This window comes from Harpia harpyja, chromosome 12 (genome assembly GCF_026419915.1).
Source record: "Harpia harpyja isolate bHarHar1 chromosome 12, bHarHar1 primary haplotype, whole genome shotgun sequence".
In the NCBI taxonomy this organism is placed as follows: Eukaryota; Metazoa; Chordata; class Aves; order Accipitriformes; family Accipitridae; genus Harpia; species Harpia harpyja.
Genome location: NC_068951.1, coordinates 44,074,359 through 44,082,654, shown reverse-complemented (window position 1 = coordinate 44,082,654; position 8,296 = coordinate 44,074,359). Strand labels below are relative to the sequence as shown.

Sequence of the window (8,296 nt, the reverse complement as noted above, 5' to 3'; positions counted from 1 at the left end):
ATGTTTAGTCTAAAGTCAAGGATTTTTCAGCTTCTGATGCCCAGCCAGCAAGAAGGCTGGAGGGGCACAAGAAGTTGGGAGGGGACACAGCCAGGACAGCTGACCCCAACTGGCCAAAGGGGTATTCCATGCCATGTGACATCATGCCTAGTATATAAACTGGGGGGAGTGGAGGTGGGGGAACCACTGCTCGGGGACTAACTGGGCATCAGCCAGCAGGTGGTGAGCAATTGCATTGTGCATCACTTGTATATTCCAATCCTTTTATTATTCCTATTGTCATTTTATTAGTGTTATCATCATCATTATTAGTTTCTTCTTTTCTGTTCTATTAAACTGTTCTCATCTCAACCCACGAGTTTTACTTTTTTTTCCCGATTCTCTCCCCCCATCCCACTGGGTGGGGGGGGAAGTGAGTGAGCGGCTGCGTGGTGCTTAGTTGCTGGCTGGGGTTAAACCATGACAGCAAGATCGTTGAGATGAAACAACAACCAATCATCAAGAAAAGGTAAGAAGGGAAGAACTTTATTTCTGAAGATGACAACAGTATCCAGCGCCACCAGACAAAAGCACACAAATGAAACCAGATCAAAGCCAGCCCTTTCTGAACACTACACTAAACTGGCAACCAGATAGAACTGCTTACTAATTAACAGACTGGGTTGTTGTTTTTTTTCTTTTAAAAATCACACTTCAAGTAACTGTGCACATGCTAACTGGGATTTGGCTTTTATAACAGACCCAGCTGAACTGCTGACATGGCTTGTTGAATCTAGGTGTCAATTCACATCCCAAGGCCATCATCTCACAGATAGAGTGCATAACTAAAAACACGGTGTGTCACACATAGGTGAAATAGGACTATCTGAACAGAATACGGCTTATAAGACTGACACATAGCACTCAAGCATACCAAGACTCTAAACATAGTCTGGTCGCTAAACCACACGAGCCTGATGCATGGTAATGTAGTACTGGCTAGAGAAAGAACCCCCACCCCAAGCTGTGGAAATGAGGTCTGCAATTGTCTGGCTCAGACTTTATAATCTCACCAAGATAAACCCCTGGTTAGTAAGAGTCACACACTCATGCAGCTGGAATTCTGGTCCATGCTATTATGTTGCCCATTTTATTAATAACAGGACATGGGATGAAGTGCTGAACTTCCAGCAATGAAAGTCTGAGTAATTATAGTGCAAGTCAAATGGCTGAGAACCACTAACCAGAGTTGTCAGAACTACAGGAGGAACAGTGCAGTTACGAGGACACAGCTGGAGTATACACATAGCCTCCCAGCTTTGGGTGGGGGGAAAAAAAAAAAGATAAAAAGAAATTTTCATTTTTAAATACAAATACTTCTTCAGCTCCATTTAGTAACAGTCACTGCATCTCAAGCACTGACAAATTCAAACTATTCTGAACAAAACTGAGGTGAACATCAAAGTCTGCAGACAATTCTGTGTCAGATTTCAAAGTGTTCGACCTTAACAGCTTCCACTGATCGTATATGGGAGAGCTGGAACAGAGAAAGATAGCCTCTAAGAAAAGGTTTTATGGGACAAATGCATTAATTTCCATTCAGAAACCAGTGGGAGTAAGTCTTCCATTCACTCTGCCAATAAACTCCCAACTCCTCATGACCTGAGCAAGGAAAGGTGGTAACACAGCTTGTCTTACTGCAGTCCAAGTGAGAGGTGAGAAAGCCATGATCGTCACAGGAAGGACTCATCTCTGGTACAATCTCTGATGCATATCCGAAAGTCCTATCAGTCACAAACAATCAGATACAAAATCTTCTGTGAACTTTACAACTACAGGTAAAGGTTTTACAGTTTTCTACATTGTCAGTAGCTACTGACTTAAAATCAACAGTCCTTCAAAGCAGTGAACAGTCCAATCTCTGCAAAGAAGCTGGCAATTTCTACCAAGGCACTCAGTTCCTTCTTGTACTATGAACTACAGCTCTCTAAAGTGACCAGAAAGAAAAGAGCTTTCATTCAGTCTACGTACTGCCCAGCTTCCTTAGTCACACAGTCTGTCTAAAACCAATGTATTATTTGCAGAATAATCATTAGGACATGAACTCATCTCAACAACTGAGCAGGGCAGTTAAGATTGCTAACTGGGGCACCTACTTCTAATGACACGAATACACTGATCCAAATATCTCTGGTACAAGAGTGGGAGAAGCAGAGGATTAATAATTGCAACTAAATCCTAACCTCTGTGGCAAGGAGAACATAGGGTATATGGCAGCCAAAAATTGTAGTCTGGGTCCTTCTCCCAGCAACCACAAAATGCCACAGGAATACCCACCTCAAAAATGAAGTTGCTCTGTCTTTTTGTCTGGCTTTCATGTGAGAAAGTCATAGCAGTAATATCAAGTTTGACCATCAGATACTGAGAAAAGGGGGGTTACCATTTATTTGAACTGTGTGCAATATGCAGGACAATTACAAACAAGCTCCTGTGGTATCTTCAGTATAAATGCCAAACAAAATAATAAACACCACAAAACCATAGGAGCTGGGAGTGGAAGAGTTACTCTGCAATGCCCAAAAGAACATGAGGCACTGAAGGGGCAACGAGGTCATACTCCTTACACTAGAATGTGCACTGGGGGAAAAAGAAAGAAAAAGTCAGAAAAGCAGCTAGATAAAATCTCAGAAAGCCTGAACAAATTAGAAATGCTTTTCTGTGGCTGAATGAACACTTAGACAAAAGCTGTCCCAGTAGAGATGCTCCACAGAAACTTTAGCACTGTCTCCTCTCTCAGCCTTGTGACTTTAGGAGATTACACAGCCACAAGAATCATTCCAGAACTTCAGTGCTGCCTCAGCACTATCTTTTGGTTTTTTTAAGAGTTATCCCTTGCACTAAGAACAGTTTCAAATTGCCTGGCACCTCCCCCAGTTTGATAGAATTCAAGTATCTGCAGAACAACTTTCTGCAATCCTACACCCAATGTCATCAGCTTTATGTAGTGCAATTTGTCAGGTGGAAACAGAACACTGCAGAAAAACATAATACAGCTACATATGAAAATGAGTAAAGCTCCTGATGGAGTTCTCTGAAGGAGAAAAAAATCTGTATTTGGCTTGTCTGGAGCATACCACGTACCACAGCAAGACAGAAGCATTTGGTTTTCTTCGAGAGATGTTTGCCTGAGTGCTGTGGAAGCCTGACAGCTTTTTATTTTCTGTGTGGCTTGAAGCCTGTTATCAGAGCAAACACAGTCCTCCTCATTTATAAAGGGGCTTCAGAATTCTTTGATGGGTGCCAATACTGGCTATCACGCTTTGGATTTGTTTTCTGTGTGCACTGTAATGCACTAGTATTTTGCTTCAGTTCTGTGTAATTCAGTATTTCTTTCTTTCCCCCACTGTGTCCTAAAATAACACTTTTTATTCCTAATCCCTAACTGTCATTCTGGGGAAAAATGTGTATGGAAAATTATTATGTTGGGAAGATGTATTTAAATCGTTGCCAAAAATGCACAATTTTAAAATAGTAAGAGCAAAAGCAAAGTACTGTGGCTTTTGGCCAGAAGAAATTTTCACTCCAAAAATTTTATTTCATATACACAATAATTTCCCCAAAGAAATAATGCTGTTCTCGTTTATGGGATGGGATGGGTCTTTTCTGAACATTGGCACAAAATTTAAGATTAACTGACATGAAGCATAATTTAACTTCAGTTCTTTTGATTAGGCATCCATTGGCAGCTTCTCCTGAACTATGAAGAATAAACAATTAACTTCAGATGGAAATACGAAATCTAAATTACAGTTGCTAAACCTAAGCACAGCAAAGAGAAGATTCTATTATAATAAGATATATTTAAACTACATACATAGCACCTTTAATTTAGGAGGGTGGGCTCATTAGGAATGGCAGAGATGTGGATAGATTATGAAGTTTAGTATTTCTTTATATTCCTCAGACTTGATCATGAGCAACACAAGACTGTACCTTGTTTTCTCTCAAAGTTTATACACAGAAAATCTTAAACAGCTTCTCAACTGTATGTGCGTCTCTCCTATAGATACAACTTGCCTCATGTTCCACTGGGCCTGTTTTCCATCCTAAATCTTCCAAAAATTACTCACTCATCTCCTGGAGAGAAGACCAGGAACTGTGCTTGAAACTTCAACAGATAATACAAGTAGCGTGGCAAGTGGGCCTAGAGCAGTGAGAAAATATGACTGGCTTTTTATTTGCAATCTGGAGAGTACAATTCACTTACAGAGTATGGATCGGTGAAAGACAGATGCCAATACATCAATACACTGATACAAAATACTTGAGACAAACCAGTCAGTCTGTTAAGTGAAACTACTTGCAAAGCATCTTTTCATTAGCAGACTCTTACTCATTCTTATCCTGAGTATAATTACTACTTGACATATTGTTTCCCTAAAGTTCAGTTTACTTTTCCACCCACCTGCCCTGACGTGGTCGAGCTATAACTGAAAGTGCTAAAAAACCATGCTGAAACACAGCCTTGCTAGATTTTCCTGTTTTAAAGGTTTTACTCAACTGGCAGAACCTAAAGGCAAAGCTTCCTAGACATATTCCCCCCATGTAGTCTCTGTAAACTCCCCCCAAAACTCAGATCAAAGCAAATCACATTTAACTGGACAGATGTGATCTTCCAGAATACCCTGATCTAGCTCATCAAACCACCCAACTCTCCCCCTTGTGAGCACACCATCTTTTTCTCTTTTATAAAGACTGCAGTTTAACTATATTCAGATGTACCTGTTTCATCTCAGGAGGCACAGCTGACATTCTCAACTCTCCCAAATCTCCTGCTGCTTTGCTGCATAGTGGTATTACTTCTACAGTCATCACTAGGACAACACAGCTGAGAAAACTTCCCTTACTATAATGAACTGGCCTAGCCCCTCATCACATTTTTTCTTTGTAGGAGACATTAAGCAGTGAATTACCTTGAAAAGTTATTAGTGTAGCTACATCACAAGGTCATCATTCCACATTTGCTGCTTTATCTGCACGGCAGTGTCCAGCTGCAGCCTACATTTCTACAAAAGCTGTTCCAAAAGTATGCTGTTTTCCTTGCTAAGTACATCAAAAGTACCAATGGTTAAGTGGGTACTGCAGAGAATGAGATTTGAAGTTATTTTATCTATTAAAAATCTCAATTTATCGATACTGTTAAAGTGGTCCATATTATGCACATAGCAAAAGTGAAGAAAAAGTTACTTATCGTCTATGTGAGATAGTACTGAAACACTGGATGGTATTCAAACATATGTAAGTATAACCTTAGAAGAAGAAAGAACGGAAACACTCAAGTTAGATTTCCGAATCAGCCATTGTTTTGCTTTATTGAGTTTCTTGAAGTTCCACCTCTATGATGAGCAACTTCACTCTGTTTCGTAACAAATAAAGGGGTTTTGAAAAGTATTCTTTTCATCTGGTGGAAGCTGCAATACAGAAATCACAGTTTAAATATTTATTTTAAAATATGTGAAACAGAAGAGCAGGTCCCAGGATTCCCTCCACTTTACTGAGGAAGGCTGTAACCTGCCAGACTAGTCATGCTTTCTCACCCTTTTCCCCATGTAAACCTTGCTTTTTTGTTTTTTAAACAGTACAGCTTGTTTCCTGAACAAAATGAAACACACAGAGGAAAATGTGCACAAATGAACATCAAGTAGGAAGGGATTAAGCAGATCCAAAGCCCAGAATCAAGAGACAGGTGGGAGTCACTCTGTGCATGTGGGATCTCTGATGAATGACCAAGCATGACTATGGGACACGGAAAGCCACTCTGGTTTTCAGAAGTGGAACGACCCTGCCTTCTGTCCAGCTCAGTGAGAGCTGCAGACACCAGCATCTCTTCAATGTTGAGCAGAACAGTAGTGCTGAGCACTGGAGAGAAGGAAAACTGTTATGGTTGTGTGCTGGTCTGGCTCTGTGAGGGCTCTCAAACTGTCTGCTTTTTTGCAGGTAACAGAACAAATCTACTTCACCATCACACTGCAAGGAAAGACTCAAGACAGTAAGTATTTTAACAGTCATGTCTACAGCATGCAGAAAAAGCACTAAAACTTCATGTTGTTAATTCATCAATGGACTTCATATAAATAAGAGCTAATTCCTCAGTTTGTATTAGTTGACTTAAGACTCAGCTTTTAAGTCTTGGACTTCTTTTGGCTGGGGAGCTGCATGACACACCTCCTGTCCCAAACCACTCTTCCTGCTTAAAAATTCATTAGAATTTTATTCTGAGATCAAGTTCTCACATTTTGAATCCAACTATGCCAGACATGCTTTGAAGATAGGCCTTTAATGGGCTTTATCCCAGACATGCTTTGAAGATACGTCATTAATGGGCTTGGGGCTGCTTCCCAATCTTCATTCTTCTAATATTAAGTGAATTAAAATTTTACCACACCAGGATGTCCTTTAACAGACAGTCATATTATTGTGGCAGCGCTCCATGTTTCAGAGCATCCGTTTAATCACAAGCATTGCTCTTGGACAGTTTCAAATATCTTCCATTTATATTCAACAATGACATTTCACTATTGCCTCACATATGGTCAACTCACATGCAGTTAGAATGTATCATTTCAGCAGGTCACATGGGAAACGGAGTAAACTAAATAAAAATCTGATTGATAAAGAACCAGTATGTTCACAGGGCCCTAATTAAACCCACTTCTGGTGCATTAAGGGGGAGGAAAGAATTTATAAGATAGACTAGATTTTTTCCAAAAGCATGTAAGTAATTTATGAACTCAAGTTCTAATGGAAAGCAGGTGGGACTTGTACTATAAATGGCTCCAGCTCTAGAAAACAGAAATGTTCATTGAACATACCCTGTCAGTTAACCACAGAAAATTCCTCTTAAAAAGTACAAAATCCAGAAATGTTTAATGTTTTTGGCAGAGGATAATTCTAGCATGTTCAATTGCATCATCTTAAATAGCACCCAGAAACAAATGGTAGCAGTATATGCTATGTTAGAAACTTCTATAAGATTTCAAACATTCTTGCACTGCTTCTTTTTACTGTAAAAAAGCAAACAGCCCAAGTGAGAATAACTTGGAAAAATGCAGCAATATTGCAGAAATGCTCACATGCAGAGACAGAATCACAGACAGGTTTTCAAACGTGTGTCATGCTGAATATGAAGGAAATACATTGAAACCCACTGTGACCAATATTTTCAAACTTAGAAATTTTGTTTTCAGTACTCCTAGGCACTCAGCTTCCAGTGACTTCAAGGATACCTCTGCCCATCTACCACTTATTTAGTTGTTTGGCAACTTAGCTTGTCTTTCTGTGTCCTGTATTTATTATACAGTGCCCTTGCAGAATTTCACAAGAGCTGGAATGGAGAAAGGCTTCTTCTGGAAAGAGTAAAATATTAGCACTTCAAAACAAACAATAACAATTGACTGTATTTCCAAAAATGTACAAGCTTCCATTTGCTTCCAATTTGCATCTTATTTTGGCTATCATTCGGGAAGGCTATTAGTATTTAAAAAGGGAAATGGGCCAGGAGCTCCTTTTAACACAGTATTCTTAAGCTGGGAGATGATCTGATTAGCCCCAGGGAAGTCATGATTTCACAGCAGGGTATTAATGCAGTTTTCCATTAAAGCAGATACATAAAAACAAAGCAGGTCACAGCTTAACAAAATGAATAGTTCAATTACATTTGTAACTAAAGCACATATTATGACTGACATTTTCTATGTGGATTTTTTCAGCTGCAATAAATGCAATAAACATATTCATTAATTTTCTTTTAGCAAAACCTATTCATGGAAAGCCAGTGGTGTCATCTCCTCAGATGTTTCTTTATTTAATCAAGCTGTTGTTCTTACACCAGCAACTGAATTCTTTGAATTTAGCAAACTGTCCAGCAAGATAAACTTTTAAAACTTCAGAACTTCTAAATCTTTTGAGTCTCAGCTGCAATTGTGCGTAGGACAAACACAGCTCAAAGAAGAGGAACACCACCACTGAACTACACCTGTTCCTGAGCCTTACCAACATTAGAGAAATATTACATATCCACGTATCTATATTCCCCTCTTTTCATTGCTTTCTAAGCTGTCTGAGCTTTCTGTGTATCTCAGCTCAAACAAATAAACTTCGGCTGCATTCTTATTTTATTAAGGCCTGGTACAGAAGACTAATTGTTGTTATTATTATTCCTGATCTAGTGGAAGGTATCCCTGCCCATGGCTGATCTTTAAGGTCCCTTCCAATCCAAACCATTCTATGATTCTATGATTATGCTGGAAAACCTTAC

General features: G+C 39.4%; 1 long non-coding RNA gene across 1 annotated transcript; it reads left to right on the top strand.

Moving 5' to 3' along the window:
• The first annotated feature begins 437 nt into the window (after window positions 1–437).
• LOC128149213 (uncharacterized) lies at window positions 438–7,899 on the top strand. The gene is made up of 3 exons (XR_008237574.1): window positions 438–508; window positions 5,977–6,028; window positions 7,791–7,899. It is a non-coding gene; the product is annotated as an uncharacterized LOC128149213 (long non-coding RNA).
• The last annotated feature ends 397 nt before the right edge of the window (window positions 7,900–8,296 follow it).